The following is a 20,647-nucleotide window of genomic DNA, read 5'->3' as shown; positions in this document are numbered from 1 at the left end:
AGACTTAGACAATCCATGTCAAAAGAGACAAGTTTGATGGGTGATTCAAAGGTTTTTCGTAGCAAAATACCTTCACGCATGAAGAGACAATGTGAATGGGTGGTGAGTGCTGAAGGGACATTGAAAGGAAAAACGCACACAATAGTGATAACAAACCCCTCTAATGAAGAAGAAGAAATAATGTGTCACTTCAAATCACATCACTAGTGAAGAAGATGATAATGATAATTTTGTCGTCGAAGAAGATGTTGAGGAAGCTCCACCTTCCCTTGAATCATAAAATAAGCCTACAATGAATGAACTTAAAGAGGTTAACTTAGGAACTGTTGAAAACCCACGACCAACCTTCATCAATGCAAACTTATCACCTGAGGAGGAAGCGAATTACATAGAACTTTTGATGGAGTATCGAGATATCTTTGCTTGGTCCTATGATGAAATGCCAGGTTTAGACCCAAGGGTTGTTGTCCATCAACTAGCAGTGAAACATGGGGCTAGACCTGTAAAACAAAGTCAGTGTTGCTTTCGTCCTAAACTCATATCACAGATTGAGGCTGAAGTCAATAAACTTATCCAAGCAGGTTTCATTCGTGAGGTCAAGTATCCTACGTGGATTTTAAATATTGTGCCAGTAAAAAAGAAGAATGGCCAAATGCGTGTTTGTGTGGATTTTCGAGACCTTAACAATGCTTGTCTCAAAGATGACTTTCCACTTCCAATTACTGAAATCATGGTCGACGCTACCACAGGTCATGGGAGATTAACCTTCATGGATGGTTCATTTGACTACAATCAAATTCGAATGGCACCCGCAGATGAGGAGAAGACGGCTTTCCGAACTCCAAAAGGGATATATTGCTATAAAGTTATGCCTTTTGGCTTAAAGAATGCAGGTGCCACTTATCAAAGGGCGATGTAGAAGATTTTTGACGACATGCTTCACCAACAGTTGAATGTTATGTTGATGACCTCGTGGTAAAATCAAAAGAAAAGGAAAATCACTTGCAGGATCTCTGTTTGGTGTTTGAACGGTTAAGTCGATTTCAACTAAAAATGAACCCATTAAAATGCGCATTTGGTGTGTCCTCAGGCAAATTCCTAGGGTTTATAGTTTGACATTGAGGAATTGAGATTGACCAGTCTAAGATCAAGGCCATTCTAAAAATGCTGGAGCCAAGAAACATCCATGAGTTGAAGAGTCTCCAAGGAAAGTTGGCCTATATACAAAGATTTATTTCTACTTGAGTGGGATGATGTCAACCATTCACCCAATTAATGAAGAAGGATACATCATTCTATTAGGATGAAGCTTGTACTAATGCCTTCAATAAGATAAAAAAATACTTGTTAAATCCACCTGTCCTTCAAGCACCGGTACAGGGACGTCCACTTATCCTCTATATTGCGGCCCAAATACGTTCCTTAGGAGTGTTGTTGGCACAACAAAATGATGAAGGCAAGGAAAGTGGTCTTTACTACCTTAGTAGGACATTAAATGGGGTTGAACTGAATTATTCTCCAATAGAGAAGACATATCTAGCATTGATGTTTGCAATAAAAAAGTTAAGGCATTACCTCCAAATGTATTCAGTAAGATTAATCTCCCGAGCTGACCCTCTCAAGTACATCATCTCAAGACCAGTATTATCAGGAAGATTGGAAAAATAGGCTTTATTGCTTCAAGAATTTGAAATTGTCTATGTCTCACAAAAAGCTATCAAGGGGCAAGCACTAGCTGATTTTCTGGCTGATCATCCTATTCTCAATGAATGGAAGTTCTCTAAAGACCTACCTGATGAGGATGTTTTGTTTATTGAACTGTTAGAACCATGGAAAATGTTCTTTAATGGCGCAACACGATAAGATGGAGTCGGTGCTGGGGTTATATTCATCACACTGGAAGGAGAGGTCTTGCCTTTCTCCTTTTCACTTACCAAATGTTGTTCTAATAACATGGTTGAATATCAAGCCTTGATTCTTGGGTTGGAAATGACAGTGAGTATAAAAATGTCTCGCCTTAAAGTTTTTGGTGATTCTCAATTAGTCATCAGACAACTCCTCTCACTATATGAAGTCAAGAAACCAGAATTCATCCTATATCACAAGTATGCACTTAAACTGATAACATCACTTGATTGTGTCACTTTAGAACAAGTACCACGGAAAGAGAATAAGCAAGCCGATGCCTTAGCAAATCTGGCGTCAACATTAGCATCCTGTAGTGAGGAGATAAAAGTCCCTGTATGTCAAAGATGGGTTGTTCCACCACTAAATCATGACATAGAAGAGAAATAACAAGTGGGCATAGTTTCTGTCTACGAGATTGAAAGAGAAGACTGGCGTCAACCGCTTATCGATTATTTGAGATATGGAAAGCTACCTAAAGACTTATGCCATAAGATAGAGGTGAGGCGAAGAGCTTCCCGCTTCATATACTTCCAAGGTACTCTTTATCGACGCTCTTTTGACGGAGTATTTTTGCGCTGTCTCGGAGAAGAAGAAGCAAAAAAAGCACTAGAAGAAACTCACTTAGGGATTTGTGAAGCACAACAATTAGGCCCTAAACTTCACTTCCGGATCAAAAGAATGGGATATTACTGGCCAACAATGGTGAAGGATTGTATAGACTATGCTAGAAAATGTCAAAGTTGTCAATTGCATGCTGATTTGATCCACCAACCACCCGAGCCTTTACACTCGACAGTTGCCTCTTGGCCCTTTGATGCTTGGGGACTTGATGTGGTAGGACCATTGCCGAAAAGCTCTGGGAGCATCTTTACATATTGGTTGCAACAGATTACTTCTCCAAATGGGCAGAAGCTACAACATTAAAAGAGGTCAAGAAAGAGACAGTTGTAAGCTTCATCCGAACAAACATCATTACTATTATAGGGTACCAAGATACATCATAACCGATAATGGAAAGGAGTTCTACAATATAGCCATGAACAAGTTTAGTGCACAGTCCAGTTTTAAACAACATAACTCTTCTATGTACAATGCTCCGACTAATGCTTTGGCGGAAGCCTTTAACAAGACTTTATGCAACATTCTCAAGAAGGTGGTGAATCGCTCGAAGAAGGACTGGTATGAGAGAATTGGGGAGGCGTTATGGGCTTATTGTACTATATTCCAAACACCAACTCAAGCTACTCCATACTCCTTAGTATACGGGGTTGAAGCTGTTCTTCCACTAGAATGTCAAATTCCATTTTTAAGAATTGCAATCCAAGAAGGACTTTCCAATGAAGACAATGTTCGTCTATGTCTTGAAGAGCTTGAAGCTTTAGATGAAAAACGTCTTGAGGCACAACAATGATTAGAATGTTATCAAGCACGACTCTATAGAGCTTTCAACAAGAAGGTGCGACCACACTCATTTCAAGAAGGAGATCTTGTCTTGGCAGTACGACGCCCGATAATCATGTCAAAATGCATGGGCAGCAAGTTCCTCTCCAAATGGGATGGCCCTTATGTGGTTCAAGAAGTCTACACCAATGGAGCTCACAAAATTGTTGATGAGAATGGATTGAGGATTTGGCCTATCATCGGCAAATTCTTAAAAAGATACTATGCTTGAAATCTGATTTAGCTCCTGGCCCGCACGAGCAAAAACTATGAAAGGCACAAAAAAAATCAAACAAAATTGAACTATGTTATGACTTGATCCTTTATCCACAAAGGTACGTAGGCAACTTGGAATTCATTCCGAGTACAGCCACGCAAAAAAAAAAAACTCTTTGACAAAAAAAATATGATTTGAACTACGTTGTGACTTGATCCTTTATCCACAAAGGTATATAGGCAACTTAGAATTTATTCTAAGTACAGTCACACCATCCTTTAAAGCTATTCGAGTTGGTATGATTGTTCACATTGAAAAGAGGGATAAATAAACCTCAAAACACAATCATAACATGGAAGTTCAGGTAACAAGATACAAGCGAATATACTTTATTAATAGAAAAAAAATAATTCTATTACATAAAGTATGTAGTCTCAGCAGAAAATCTTAAACTAGTGTTACCAAAAAAAAAAATATCCAAAGCACGAGAAACCATCATCATACTACGATTTTAGGGAGTCTGTTAAATCCGGCCGCGAGAACATAATTGATTGCCCAACAGTAAATGGGTGTTGCTTGGGTTGCAGTGATGAAGTGATAGCCATGCCTTGTTACCTCTGGAGAGCTTTGGAGAAGAGCATGATTCTATACCAGCAATGAAACATCAAGACCTGGGGAAGTTGTGGTTCCATTGATGGAAGCAAATGAAATTGCAAAAGGAGGAGACGTCTGAGGACTTAAAAGCTAGTGTTTGTGGCTCCTGCAGTTTCTTTTCACTAGTATTTCCACTTGCGCTATAGGCACCACCCATTGGTGTGGGATTCATCAAAGCAAAGTTCGCGAGATGTATTCGCAATAAATTCTGGCCATAAATACTTATGTTTTAGCCGGAAACTTGACTGTCAATAGTTGATGGACTGTACGGGCTTGGGAAGTAACATTCTGAATTTGCATCAGCTGCCGTTGCTAGTTTGGTACAGATTGATTCTGCTGATGATTCTGCAAATGGTTGGATTTGAATGACTGTTGTTGATTCCACCTTATTCACTCTCATGTGGGTTATGTTGTTGATTCTGCAAATGCTTCTGGGATGATGAGGAGCCACTGGAAATACTTGGATTTTGATGACCTTGTTGGCCTTGTTGTGTCTGTATTAATGGTTGTTATTGTCGGTGAAACTGTAAAGGATGAAGCATTCGAGAAGAATAAAATTAATCCATTGAAAAAAAAGGCACAGCTTGAGGATGGGTTCCTTTGGAAGTTGTTGCGACCCCAACATATGCAGGTATTGGAATCTGGTACGCACCATTCTGCAAAATTGCCAAGTATCGGGTTTCATTGCCAGGAAAGTTTGGGTAGCTGAAGGTCATTGTTGTAGCGCCTGTTATTGCTGATGTTGTGACATTTCTTGAAGCAAAACTTGAGCTACTTGAGCAAGCTACACTGCCAACAGAAGAAGAAGGCCTCACACTGACTGGTCGGGTAGAAGCTGCAGCAACAACTTGTTGTTTCATTGGGAAGATAAAAGTGGGCCCTTGCATGCAAAATATTACCTGAAGCTGTATCATGTGCAGTGTATCTACTGAATCGCTGCCCGACCAGAAGTTTGCAAGGTCTTACTCCAGAAGAAGCATGGAGTGGTCACAAACCAAGTGTTACTCATCTACGAGTCTTTGGTTGTGTGGCATATGCAAAGATCCCAGATGCAAGGAGGACAAAGCTCGATGATAAAAGCGAGAAATGCATCTTTGTCGGAAACGGTGATAGAAGGATGGGATACAGGCTGTATAATCCCATCACGAAGAAAGCAATTATGAGTATAGATGTTATCTTTGAAGAAGATAAATCTTGGGAATGGAATGGTGATCAAGAAGCAGTCAAATGGATCACCACTGATTTGATCCTTGAAGGTGAAGAAGTACCAACAGTACTTGTAGAAGAACAGATTGTGCCAGCAGCTGAACCACAAAGTCCGATACACAGATTCCCTGTATTCAACAGGAGGAACACACCAGGAGCATCATCAACAACACCACCATCAGCATCCTCATCAGAAGGACCAAGAAGGATGAGGAATCTTAAAGAGTTGTACGATACCATCAGCATCTTGAAGAGTTGTACGATCATTTGAGGATGTCCTCTTAGTCCCCTGTTCACACTTCCATCATCTCCTTGATGAACCTCTAATCTGATTGCAGCCAAGTCAAAAGAAAGTTCTTCAATTCAAGCATAAAGTTGCTCCCTCTCGGTTCTATCTTTCTGTAGATTCTCCTTATACATCTTCATGAAGATCTCAAATTGTTTGTAAGTTGTTATAGGAATCACACATAACTTACTGCTCTGATAACAATTTGTTATGGTCCTGAAATTGTGATCGAGTTACAGGCGATTGAGTGTAAAATTCACTTGTAAAGAATGAAGTTTGCCTATGCTTGTATTGGTAAATCTCACTTCGTACCTTTTAATTTATGTTCACGGATGGTTTGGTTTTGTTTCTAAAATTGAGTTTTGTTGTTTTAGCACTAAGATCAGGATTGGCATGGAAGCACTCAATTGATGTGGGTGTTGGTGTCATAGATACTAATTACAGAGGCCCTGATAGGGTTATTACTCTAATGTTGATTTTGAGGTAAAGGTTGGCAATAGAACTGCGCAGTTGATTCTTGAGAAAATTGCAACTCCTGATGTCATGCAAATCGAGGATTTGGATGCAACTGAAAGAGGTGTTGGAGGGTTTGGATCTACTGGTGTTTGAGCTTTCTTTGATTTATAATGTTTTTTCATAAATGTTTATGTTTCTTGGTGTTTAAATTCAGCAAAGATGGTGGACTACACAATAAAAGTTTTGGGTTTGGTGAAGGACTTCCTTTGGTTAATGAAGATAGGGGTGTTTTATGGTTTCATTTCCTTTTTTATCTTTTTATTAACAACCTGCAACAAGGTTGTATATATTTTATAGCATCATGTAAAAATATTCACAATCCACCGATGAAACTACCAAAATTGGGATTTTTTATACTCATAAATGCCAAATACAACAACACCTTTCATTGTTCCATTGGATTGGGAATTGAGCGCACCATATAAAAGTGTAAATGGAGCTTGTTGATAAACTTAACTTTTCCTTTCTTTTTTTATTTGGCTAAATTATTGTTTTTTAATTAATAATAATACTCAACTAGCAAATATTCCCTAAACTAATTTTCTAATTATTTTTTCAATTTACTCCAAAACAAGTCATAAAAGAAAAACCATAACCCATCTTCATCATTTTTTAACATCTTCTTATTCTAAGTTTGCAAGTCATAAAAGAAAAGGCAAATAAAAAAAAAGTCTCATAAACCCATACAACAAACCTAAATTAAAAATCCTAATTAAATATATTTTGTTGTTGAAAGTCCCATAAACACATACAATAAACCTAAATTGAAAATCTTAATTAAATATATTTTGGTATTGTTGCTGCTACTGATGCTAATGGTCTTTGTGCAATTGCACGAGCACGAGCACGTGTTGTTTCTTGTGGTGGCTACTTGTGGTGGTGTTGTTAGTGACTGGATCTGTTACAATAAATTAAATGGGTTTTTGAAGATGCAATTTGCAAGAATATTTTGAATTTATTTGTTTAAAAATGATGATTCTATGTATTTCAAATATTGTTGATAATGATTTATATTAAAAAATTGAATATTTCTTTCAACATTTTTTTATCATTACTAATAGAGATAATAGAGACATCGAGAGCAATTAAAAGGATAATAATAATTTTATTATAGGTTTTAATCTCCTCAAATAAAACTAATTGTTTTTCATTGATAATAATAATATTTTTCTACAAATTTATTTATTTAATAATAATAAATAATCATAATATTAATAATAATTTTATGATTCAATTCAAATTTATGGTTGTTTTTCAAAATTAATGATATATTTTTAAAATTTCTTAATTATGATATTAATAATATTAATTATAATAAAAACAATCAAATTTATAATATAAATAATAATATTTTTAATATTAGCAATATTAATTATAATACAAATAATAATATTTTTAATAATAATAATAATAAACTTCACAATATTTATAATATAAATAATAACAATAAACTTACTCAAGTTTAAGTGGGTCTGTCTGTAATATCAGGCCCAAAAGCTTTGGGCCTCTCTTAAGTGACAGATCCAAAAGCCTTGTGCACAGTAAAAATGTAAATAGAGCTGGTTCATAAACTTAACTTTTCCTTTCTTTTCTCTTTAGCTAATTTTTTTTTTTAAAAAAAAACATTAATAAAAATACTCAACCAACAAATATCCCCTGAACTCATTTTCCAATTATTTTTTCAATTTACTCCTAAACAATAGATTCGACAAGGAAACTTATAAAATAAAGAGAAAAACCTTAACCCATCTTCATCGTCTCTTTACAACTTTTTATTCTAAGTATGCAAGTCATAAAAGAAAAGGAAAATCAAAGAAAGTCCCACAAACCCATCCAACAAACCTAAATTGAAAATCCTAATCAAATATACTTTGTTGTTGCCGCTACTAATGGTGAAGGTGTTCGTGCTTGAGCTCGTGCTCGTGCTTGTGCCAGTGCCCGTGCTCGTGCTCGTGCTCGTGCTGCTGTCATTGTTGCTAGTGATGGTGCCGGTGGCGGTGGCTGCTGTTGCTGGTGGTGGTTGTGGTGTTGCTTCTAGTGACTCGGTCTGTTTCAATAAATTAAATAGCTTATTGGATGTGCATTTTTATTAGATCATCTATTGATACAAAATTTTCGCACTTGCAATTTGATTTACTCTCATCTGGGCATCGAACATGTTCATGTACTTGATCTTAGTGTTTCCATCCATTCGTCCTGCATTCGGCTGGAAAAGGCAAAAAGCAAGAGTCTCAGGCCTTGTATCGCTTCTGTAAGCAAAGTAAGGGTAGGGATTGATTGCGAAAGGCGAACCATTCGCACTATTAAACTCCAACAAGCCCTTCATCAGATACCCATAACTTGGATCAAAGCTTCCAGAAGAAGGTGGCTCAGACTGCTTAAGCGCTCCCATCGAATGAACTGTGGAGACCTTAATTTTACCCCCGAGCGATGCATCATTTAGAGCATTCTGTACATTTTGCATTGCTGGTAAGAGCTTGTTCATGAGATTCTGGTCATTGGAAGTCATGACCTCGTTGCCAACAGTGATGAGGATGATATTGCTAGCTGGATAGAAGGGAAGCACGTTTGTGTTGATCCAGCTCTTGGCAAAATTGGGATCAGAGGCTAGTCCTGGAATGTCACCATTTGCAGTGCCGATAACAATTCCAATTCCAGTGTTGGCTAAGGCTTCGATTATGGCGGGGTCCGATCCATATAATCGGACCTTTTGGATTGAAGAAGCTTTGCGGTGGATGGTGGTGGTGGAAGGTTGTCCGCAACTTGGCCATAGTTTATACCGATGAATGATTGCGGGTCTGCACAAAAAGCAGCAAAATTTAAAGCAGATGATCAGACAGCAATTTTTAGACGACAAAACAGAACACCAACATTTTTTTTTTCATAGACTGAAATGAAGACAGCTCAGTTAAGGTAAATTCTTTAGAATTGGAAGGAGGTAGTTAAAATAGAAAGAGACGCAAACTTACTTGCGATTTTTACAGTCTGTAAGAAGGAAAGGAGTAGGAAAGCAACAGTACAAGGAAGAAGCACCATGGCTCAGGAGGAGCGGTTTCTATTCTGCATTTTTTGAAACTGGAGTGGGCATTAAATATAGAATATGCTACAAGTCAAGGGCAGAAGCGTAAAGATGACTTCGGATATGTTCTTATTATAGAATATCATATGGGTGGTGAAACTTCAAATAGAAACCAATTAGGATAATAACAAAATTTTTATTTGTTCATAATCTTTAAAAAAAAAAATTATGGTTTTTCTTCGATATTAATAATAGTTTTTAAAATTTATTAATAATAATGATAATAATAATAATAATAATAATAATAATAATAATCATTATTTTTACACTTCAAATCAAATCTATGGTTGTTTTTCAATATTGATAATTTTTTTTTTAAAATTTATTAATTATTTTATTAATAATAAAAATAATTATATTTATAACACAAATAATACTATTTTTAATATTAATACTTTTAATTATAATAAAAATAATAATATTTATAACAAAAATAATACTAATTTTTATATTAATACTTTTAATTATAATAAAAATAATTATATTTAGAAACCTAAGACCCAAGAATCTTGGGTCCTGACTCAGCCCAAGAGAGCTGGCTCCTGACGCATGACCCATTAGCCTTGGATCCTGATGCAAGCCAAGGAAACTGGGTCCTGACTCAGCCCAAGAGAGCTGGCTCCTGACGCATGAGCCATTAGCCTTGGATCCTGACGCAACCCAAGGAAACTGGGTCCTGACACAGGACTCATTAGCCTTGGGTCGTAACGCCAAACCCAATGCATTTTTTGAAACTGGAGTGGGCATTAAATATAGAATATGCTACAAGTCAAGGGCAAAAGCGTAAAGATGACTTCGGATATGTTCTTATTATAGAATATCATATGGGTGGTGAAACTTCAAATAGAAACCAATTAGGATAAACTAGTTTGGTGTCCTCTGCTAAGCCGCAAGTTTACCTTTTAAATATCATAAAACTATAACAAGCATTGGGTCTGGTTGCAATGTCGGACTCAAGAGCACTGAGTCTGACTGCAACGCCATACCCAACAATAATATTTCCCTTGTCTGCCAAAATTTTTATTTTTTTGTAATCTTTCAAAAAAAATTATGGTTTTTCTTTGATAGTACTAATAGTTTTTTAAAATTTATTAATGATAATGATAATAATAATAATAATAATAATAATAATAATCATCATTATTTTTACACTTCAAATCAAATCTATGGTTGTTTTTCAATATTGATAATATTTTTTTTTAAATTTATAAATTATTTTATTAATAATATTATATAATTATAATAAAAATAATAATATTTATAAACAAAAATAATACTAATTTTTATATTAATACTTTTAATTATAATAAAAATAATTATAATTAGAAACTTAAGACCCAAGAACCTTGGGTCCTGAGGTAGGATTCATTAGCCTTGGGTCCTAACTCAGCCCAAAAGAGCTGGCTCCTGACGCTTGACCCATTAGTCTTGGGTCCTGACGCCACCCAAGGAAACTGAGTCCTGACACAGGACTCATTAGCCTTGGGTTGTAATGCCAGACCCAAGTGCGTTGGATCATGACACAACCCAAGAAAAGTGAGTCCTGACGCAAGATCAATAATGTTGGTTAGGCAGGTCCTGATAGGGTAGGACTCAACATTGATGGATCCAACCATTTTATAACAAAAACCGATTCAAACTGATCAGTTTGGCTCAGTTTTTTTCTGTTTTTTCCGGTTTGTGTTCAATTCGGTTCTGTTATTTCAATAGTGCCTTTTTAGTGTCAAATTTTTTAGAATTCATGGCTTTTCTAGAATTCATGCGAAAATATACTTTTGCATATTAATTTAGTCAAACCAAACAGATTAATTATTCTATTCATTAATTTTTTTTGTTGCCTTGGTTAATTTTTATAAAATGAACTCAAATCGACTGGAAAGTTATGGTACGATGACAAACACTTCAAAGCTAGCTTGTTAACGTATAGTTCCTCCAGCCCTAACAACTAACACTAAGCATTGTCAAAACCGTTGCATCTGCTTATCGATTCTTTGAAGACAAGTTCTCCTTCCAAGTTTCAAAGCTTCTCTGTAGAAATAAACATGCACAATTTTCCTTTATCTGAACATACCAAGACGTGGGCACAATGTCATTTATCTTTAGGGTTCTAGAACCCTGTTGCTTTAATAATACTTTATGTAGAGCTCGTGAAGATAAAATAAGGATCCGAGGTCACGGTTAGATAAAGGAACATGGTTCTAACCCTTAAAATAAGGCAGAATAAATTTTGCAACACAGTATTGAACAATGAAGTACCAAAAAAATAATCCAAATTAGAGGTCATTTTCATCCACATGCTAATAAATTGGCACAGCCACATACTAAAAAAGACAAGCCATTATAAAAATAATAATACAAAAATTAATGTTTAACTATCATTATTATTAAATTAAGTCTAACTTGGTATGTTAATTTCTCATCTTAGTTGAAACTATAAAAACAGAGAAAAAAAAAACCAACATTATTCGACATAAAACTAATAGAGTTAAATTATTACCTTCGAAGACGGGTTTTTAACATATATATATATATACATAAAAATCAAAGCTCAAACAAATTTTCAGAAGTTTACATAGCAATTTGATCTATGGATTTCACACCAATAACCCTTTGTGAGTCTAAAAAAAGAGGAACCTTCTCGTCTTCACAGAATGCTTTTCAGTTTTTAATACTTCTTTTCAACATGAATGATGCAACTATATTATTCGATAGTTTCACCCACATTTAACTAGTTTTTTTTCCTATGTTTTATATATAAAATACATTGATATTCTTTGTGTTATGTTTTGAAGGCACTTTTGGATGAAAGATGCAAAAAGAAGTAAATTGGAGGTAATTGACAGATTTGACCTTCAGTCGATGTTTTGTGCAGAGCGTGAGCTTTAGAGGTCAAAATGAAGTGATTCCAGTGGCATCAAAAAGCTAACATCTATAAATTTCTAGACATTTAAGGCAAAAAAATAAAATAAGGAAGAACATGGAAATCGCAGCCTTCAAAGTCAAATCTCGAAATCTGCCAGTGTTGACCTTTGGTCATTCCGACTTGAATATTTGGAGCTACAGAAGTCCAATTGATGCAAAATAAATTGTGTTGGATTCCTGACACAATGGAGTATCAATGCTCCAAATTGCAGGTAAAAAATATTTGATATGATGTAGATATGAGTTTTCAAAGATGACAACTGAATTCTTCCAGCAAACAGGTTTCGTGAAGAAACGAGTCGAAATTATGTTCCGAAGTATCTAAACCGATATCCAAGTTTTTATTTTAGTAATTTAGCTCCTCTATGTCAAATCTTGAAGATTTAATGCAAGGCTATTTCTCCTTTTTTAGGAAAATAGTTATTGAGTACTTAAATGTAAACAATCTACTTAAGGAAGGACTATTTTTTAAAATAGAGACTAGGGTTTCCTAAGATATAAAAAGAATGAGAGAAGAGAAGGGGGCAGCCAGCCAAGAGGAGAAAAATGCCCCCCTCCTCTAAGACACTCAAAATTATGTATTCCTCCATCTTTTTGATTAGTTGTTCAACAAACATGCGAGGCTAAACTTGTTTTCTTGGTTGCAAGGACACGTAAACCTTTGGATTTCAAGAACTGTGAGATTTATTTTACCTTTTGTTTTCAGTTTATATGATGAATATGTTTATTCTCCTATGCTGATTTTTCTCATGATTGTTTATTTTAATTGCTATAACGAACTTTAAATTATTATTGTAGACAATCAATGCTAAGTTTGATATCAAAACCGGAGTTGTGGTATATGAACTTGTGAAGCAACTGAGTTTAATAATTGTGGTGGATCTACGTTATTAATCTTAGGGAGAACATTCAATCAAATCAAACATAGACTGCGGAAAATTATGTTTTCTTGATTAATCAACTTGTCTAGTTCTTAAGGCTGCCATTGAGTTAAATTACTAGAGCAGACACTGTGGTTGTTTGATGGTTAGGGTTAGTTATACGGCGGATCCGTTAACTAACCAATGTAAAGAAGAGATAAATATTCATAATATAAATTGATGTTTCGTTTCCATGATCAGTTCTGATTTTTGTAGGTGGATGTGTGCTTGCAACCAAGGTTTGTTCTCTTGATAATTTTATGATTTTATTAAATTTTGTGTGATAGTTTTCTGTTTTCTTTTGCTTTAGCCTAGATAATGTCCAAACCCCCCCAAATTGCATATCATCTAGCATAAAAATCTGACTTGAACCTTCCTCGTGGGATCAACCCCTTGCATGCTCTAAACTATCTTGTGTGTTGTGTTTTAAGCTAGGGTAATTAATTTGTGCGACTACGACATTGCAAAAAATTTTGGCGCCGTTGCCGGGGAAGTAATTTTAGTTGATTCTTGTGCTATTATTTTTATTTGCTTTGATTTTTATTTTTTTTCTGAAAAAAAAAAAACATTTTGCTTGCTGTGGTATTGTTCATTTACGACAGTGGTACTGTTCAAAACAGATTTTTTGGTAGCATTAGGTATCGACCTTTTTTTCTAAAGGAAAACAACGTTCTGAACAGGACTAGTGGTGTACCACTAGCCCCATCCTATCGAGGCGAAATTCCACTTTTTTCTAGGGATTTTAGGCAGTTTTAGTTTTCTAGCATAGAATTTTCATACAATGGACAGTGAATGGGTGGCGCCTATCCTTTTGGTTAACAAAAAGATTGGAATTACGTTGGAAGAAATGCAAAATGATGCTTATGAGAATGCAAGAATTTACAAAGAAAAGATCAAAAGTCTTCATGACCGAATGATTACAAGAAAAGAGTTTAATGTTGGAGACAAAGGCCTTCTTTACAAGAAACTTTTACCTGGAAAGTTGCGCTCTCGTTGGATTGGACCCTTTGTTGTTTCTAATTTTTTTTCCTTGGCCCCTAACGATCTACATAAAAGATTTCAACATCATCTATGTTGTGCCCACGTATTAGTAGGTTCAGATAAAGGAAAATTGTGCATGTTTATTTCTACAGAGAAGCTTTGAAACTTGGAAGGAGAACTTGTGTTCAAAGAATCTATAAGCAGATGCAATGGTTATGACAATTCTTAGTGTTAGTTGTTAGGGCTAGAGGAAATATACGTTAACAAGCTAGCTTTCATGTGTTTGTCGTCGCACCATAACTTTTGTTAATGAAGACACGGGTGTTTTATGGTTTCATTTCCTTTTTTATCTTTTTATTCACCACCTGCAACAAGGATATGTATATTTTATTGCTATTTGTATTGATCAAATCACATTATCTTCCTGCTTAACCTCAAGCATTACTCAGTTGTAAGAAACTTGATCGACTAATTTCACAAATACATGGAGGATAGGTCGTTCTAGAAATGCAAGCCTACACACACACACACACACACACACACTGAATCTCCCTAACTTACTAGTAAAAAGATGATGGCTTCAACATTTTAAGTGAGAAAGAGAATGGTATAAAGCATTATAGCCTGCAGTTTATGCGCAAATGCAGTAACATGAAGAGGGATTAGTAAAACAAAAAAGGAAGTGTTTTGAGAAAACTTAATGGGGTTGTTGGAAGAGAAAATGGCTGATTGTGAGAAATCATAGTTCCAAGGATTTTTATCAGAAGTTTGATTAAAGGATTTTTATCAGAAGTTTGGCCTTCAAAATAATATTATATGAATTGGTGTCCTTCATTAAAATAGTATTCTTGGATGTGCAGATGAATTTGGGCTATTGAATATCCTGATTTCGATATCTGAATGTGAAGATATTCATGTTTGAATATCTAGTGTGAAAGTAGAGAATCCTGTTGCGAGTAGGATTCTGACCCGAGTTTGCAGGTCTGATTTGAGGTCCTAATGAGATCATATTTTTGCCCATATACCTTCCGAGAAAGCTTGAACCATGTACTTCAACTTAGATTAAACCCACATTCTCATTCTGGAACTCTAACTTGGCAAAAAACCTGTCACGAGAAGCTAGATCCCAAAAAGTAAAATGTTGAATTTCTTATCTTTTAGCGATTAATTCACGAAGTCTCTTCTGTATGCCAAACTCATATAAATAACTTCCAATCAACTCGAATAAGTTCAAAATCCCTTAAAAAGCATAGTGTAAAAGGAATAAAAACACATGTATATTTTGCACTTATCAATATTGTTGACAACAAAACCCTCCAATGTTGTGTATACTGTCAGCAGGACCCAACAACGGTGTTGGACCCAAGTTTATTGGGCCTAACTCTACTGCCAGACCCAATGATGGTGGGTATGGGTGCCTAGTTGAAGCAAGACCCACTAAAGTTAGGCCCTACTTCCACTAAGACCAAGCAGAGGTGGGCTTAGTTGCCATTAGGACCCACTGCTGCTGGGTATTGTTGTCACCAAGACCTAGTAGCGTTGGCCAAGTCTGTTTCATTCGAAATTTGGGTCTACAATTGGGCCGGAGGAAACCGATCCCGCCGGGTCAACCCGTAACTTGGGCGACTCTATAAAAACCCAGTAGAGTCCCTCTTTATTTGAATTTTTTTTCTTCCAACCTAGAGACCCCTTTTGTTTCATATTTTTCAATTAATTATTAATTCATTTCAAAGTTCACTATATAAATATTAGAAGAATGTTTTATTTTTTTCAATGTGGGATTTGAAGCCCTTTAGTATATATATTCTATCTTCACAAGAAAAAAATGTTTTTTGAATGTGGGATAAAAAATATTTTTGGTTAAAAAACATTTTTGGTTTAAATCCATCAAGTTAGAAGAATAAGATAGTGTCTTTTCAATGTGGGATAAAAAATATTTTGAGGTAGTCTTTTAAATTTAATTGTTTATAACATGTATACCTTATATCCACATGGATTATTGACCAAGAGAGGTCAATATTCATGTAACAGAAGGTTAGGAGTTTATGTTCAAATGATAAAAAGTTGTGGGGTGAAATTATAAGAAATGAAAAGAGGTATAACTTAATTATAAGAAGAAAAAAAAGAGAGAGATATGGGGGCCTAAATGCAAATAAGAAAAATTATACAACATAAATACTCCTATTCTCGTAAAAAATCGGTAGCAATCATAAGAAAAGAAAAGAGGGAGTTTTGTATCTATTCTTACAAAATCAAGAGAGAAACACTAAAATTTCAAGAACCCATCCAAGATTAAGGGTTTATAAATGGAATAAACACTTGTGGGCAAGGGATTAACAAGAAAATTGAACAAGAAGAGAAGATGGAGGGTTGGATGTCATTAGATAAGAAAGGAGGAAGTTGAAAATCTTTAACTGGTTGAAGATCAAAACCTTAATTCGTACCGAGTAAGGTGTTCTAAACATGATCTTATACGTCATTTCAAATTCGATAGTGAATTGATGTCTTGATGTGAATTATAGATTAGGGTTCTTAGATTTGAATTAGGAAAAAGTATTTGTTGTTAAAATTAAGTAAATTCATGTGTGGTATGTGATTGGGGATGTGAAACCATGATAATTTACCCAGAAAATATAGTTTATGAAAGTTATGTGTGAAAGGAATAGGGGGGTGATGAATCTGGACAGACTCATCTCCAGACTTTCGGTAAGATTTTAGATAGGAGGATGAAGGAATTAGAACTAGTTTCCTTTATAGAAATTATAGTTATGGATGTTAGCTTTCTTGCTCAATTTGAAGCTGTAGAACTCCAGTTACGGGTTATCAACCGAAACTGAGTCATGACAGACCCTATAGGGGCAGTAAGTCTGATTTGTTTATGAGCGATTTTGACTATCTTAGAGGCAGAACTGGGTTCTCATTCCTTCAGAGAACTTGTAGCCTCATGTTTTAGTTTTCCAATGCGACTAATCTTGCTTGAATCAAAGTTTTATAACTCCAGATATAGTTAAAAATCTGAGGAGAGGTCGGATAGTAATAGTTCGATATCAAGACAGTAATAGTTGGACAGTAAGAGTCCAATGTTTCTTGATGAGCAATTTTGATTATCTTAGAGGTAGAAATGGGTTCTCCTACATCATAGAACTTATAGCCTCGTGTCTTAGCTTTCCAAAGAGACCAATCTCGCCTCAATTGGAGTTCTATAACTCTAGCTATCGTTAAAAATCTAAGGAGAGGTCGGATAGTAACAGTTCGATATCAAGATAGTAACAGTCTAACGTTTCTTGATGAGCAATTTTGATTGTCTTAGGGGTAGAATTGGGTTCTCCTTTATTCAAAGAACTTGTAGCCTTGTGTCTTAGCTTTCCAATGAGACCAATCTCGCCTGAAATGGAGTTCTATAACTCTAGATATTGTTAAAAATCTAAGGAGGGGTCGGACAGTAACAGTTCCTTTTTAATAATGTTGAATAATGAAATACCTTATCATGCATGTTATCGTATTGTGTTAATTCAGATATCAGATTGCCAAATGCTTAAATGTTGACAAATGATTGATTAGCTTCAGCTAATGGCATCCGAATGGATGACCGGGACAAACGATTGATTTGCTTTGGCTAATAGTGTCTGAATGGACGACCGCAACAAATGAATGTTTAGCTTCGGCTAATGGCATCCGAAGGGATGACCGGGACAAATTATTGATTAGCTTTGGCTAATAGTATCCGAATGGATGACTGGAATAAATGAATGATTATCTTCGGCTAATGGCATCCAAAGGGATAACCGGGACAAACAATTGATTAGCTTTGGCTAATAGTATCCGAATGGATGACCCGAACAAATGAATGATTAGCTTCGGCTAATGGCATCCAAATAGATGACCGGGAAAAACGATTGACTTGCTTTGGCTAATAGCATCTGAATGGATGACCGACACAAATGAATGATTAGCTTCGGCTAATGGCGTCTGAATGGACGACCAGGACAAACGAATGATTAGCTTCGACTAATGACATCCAAAGGGATGACCAGGACAAACGATTGATTAGCTTTGGCTAATAGTATCGGAATGGATGACCTGAACAAATGAATTATTAGCTTCGGCTAATGGCATCCGAAGGGATGACCAGGACAAATGATTGATTAGCTTTGGCTAATAGTATCCTAATGGATGACTGGAACAAACGAATGAATAGCTTCAGCTAATGGCATCCGAATGGATGACAGAGACAAATGAATGATTAGCTTCGGCTAATGGCATCCGAAGGGATGACTGAGACAAACGGTTGATTAGTTTTGGCTGATGGCATTCGAAATGGATGGCTAGGGTGAGTGAACGGTTAACCTTGGCAATTGTTGTTACTCATTTTTTGACCCCTACGTGCTGGAGATGGTGTATACCTCTTTTGAACAAAGTATAGGAGTTTAGCTCATGTTCGCCAGAAAATTGACAAAAGCACAAAAAGAAATATTTTTTTTGAAAGCCTTGTTTGAGCTGTTTTCTGTTTTTGTTTTTATCCTTCCCCTTTGCTACCAAAATCATCAGTTTTTCTTAGGTTGGTCAGGAATTTTCATAATGCTAAATTCGTTCCTTTTTTTATCTGGTCTTTAAGGTTGAATAAATCCCTCAGAATTTGCACTAAAATGGTTCTGCTGTTGTGGCAAATTAACGTGACCTTTATTAGGTCCTAGGGATCATTGTTCTTAGGGCAGATTCTCAGTCAGATTTGGATGCTCAGCATTGTCAGATCAAGAACCTTTTTGACCAACTAGATTACTGCTAGTTTCTGTTCTGTAAAAAGATTTTATCTCACTTCGACTCCTTCATCAAAGTTGTAGTCCTAGATGCGTAGATGAATTTGAGCTTTTGAATCACTTGATTTCGATATCAGAGGCTCAAGATGTTCCCGTTTGAATATCTAACGTGAAGACAGAGAATTTTGCCGCGAGAAGGATATTGACTCGAGTCTGCACTAAAAAAACTCTATTTTTGGCCTAGTTTTTGTGATTTTTGTTCTTAGTTCATACTCTCAGTCATATCAGGATTCTTGGTATTTGTCAGTTTTTGAGTTTAGACCTGGAGATCCCTTTTGACCAACCAAATTACTGCTAGATTCTGTTCTGTAAAAAACATTTTATCTGACTTCAACTCCTTCATCAAAGTTGTAGTCCTAGACGCGTAGAATAATTTTGGCTTTTGAATCACTTGATTCCAATATCAGAAGCTCAAGATATTCCCATTTGAATATCTAATGTGAAGGCAGAAAATTCTGCCGCGGGAAGGATATAGCCCAAGTTTGCCGGGTTGATTCGTAGGATTTTTTTTGGACCAAGGACTGAATCGAAAATTGTTAAAATGAGGGATTGAATTGAAGAAGGATATTGAAAGCTGGAGAGGGGGCTGGATCATCATAAATGACAGGATTTTTTCCACACCAAATAAGGAAAATGAGACTTTGCAGCTGCACCCTCCATCTGATTTCTTTCCTTTTTTTCGCTGCAAATTCCTGTTGTTTTTCCTTTATCATCATGCCTGAATTTTGGAGCTGCAACCACGTTTTTTCTTGCCTCATTTCAAAGGGAGCAGCTGGCCCTATGGAAGGAAAGAAAATAGCCACACCCTCCTCTAAAACTGGAAAGAAATCAGACGTAAAGCACCAACATAAAATCAGAATATTGCAGCTTCCTTTTGCGTTTTTTTATTGCAAATCAGTAGGGCTTTACGTCCTAGGATTAATGCATAGAATCCTTCCTAAATAGAGACATATTTAGACTATATATAAGCCCCTCTAATGACCTAACGGGGGCAGAAAAAGGAGAGAGGAGAAAAAGAAGAGAAAAACAGAGAGAAAAGAGCAGAAAAACAACCAAAGATGTGCAAATAAAAACGCAAAGAACTAGAGTTTCTTTCGTCACTGTGAAAAGAGAACAAAAGGAAAAAAAAAAGGAGAACAGAGAAGGAGGGAAAGGAGAAGAGAAGAAAACAGGAAGAAGCAAGGCAAAGAGGAAAAAAACCAGCGTGGCCATTGTTTTTTTTTCGTTAGAATCAACAGCTAGCAACCCGGTGCAGCAACTGCAGTGCCATTTTTCCTCCGCCTGTTTCAGCGCCAGGTAAGTCTATGCCTTCTCTTTGCTTTGCATTTTAATTATACATGTTACCGTGCATCTTTATCTTTTTTTGGTTACTGTTCAAGTGAATTATAATTCACTTGAACAATTTGTTTAAAGTTTGTGTCCAGCCGGGTCCCCTACTGAGGCAAGTGACCCGGCCGGACCTAATTCTTTTTTTTTTTTTTTTTAAAGTAAAATAAAGAGAGAGATTTAGTTTCTGGAATATTTATTTTAAAGTCTGAAATTTTATTTTTTTCGTTAAAAAAAATATACCAATCTCATATTTAGAATACTCGGTTTTCGACGCAACTGCGGCAAGTATACATATATATAAAAAAAAATGTTTTTTTTGTGTGTTGCATACGGCCAATACTCTAACATGTTTTGAATGTTCTTTTTATATAA

At 35.8% G+C, this 20,647-nt stretch overlaps 1 pseudogene; it reads left to right on the top strand.

The window, feature by feature from the left end:
* Positions 1-1,245, top strand: part of LOC140954555 (uncharacterized) — a 61,426-nt pseudogene extending 60,181 nt beyond the window's left edge.
* The last annotated feature ends 19,402 nt before the right edge of the window (positions 1,246-20,647 follow it).

The sequence above is a fragment of the Populus alba genome, chromosome 14 (assembly GCF_005239225.2).
Source record: "Populus alba chromosome 14, ASM523922v2, whole genome shotgun sequence".
Taxonomy (NCBI): Eukaryota; Viridiplantae; Streptophyta; class Magnoliopsida; order Malpighiales; family Salicaceae; genus Populus; species Populus alba.
Note: the sequence above shows the minus strand (reverse complement) of the source record. Positions and strands in the feature narration are given on the sequence as shown.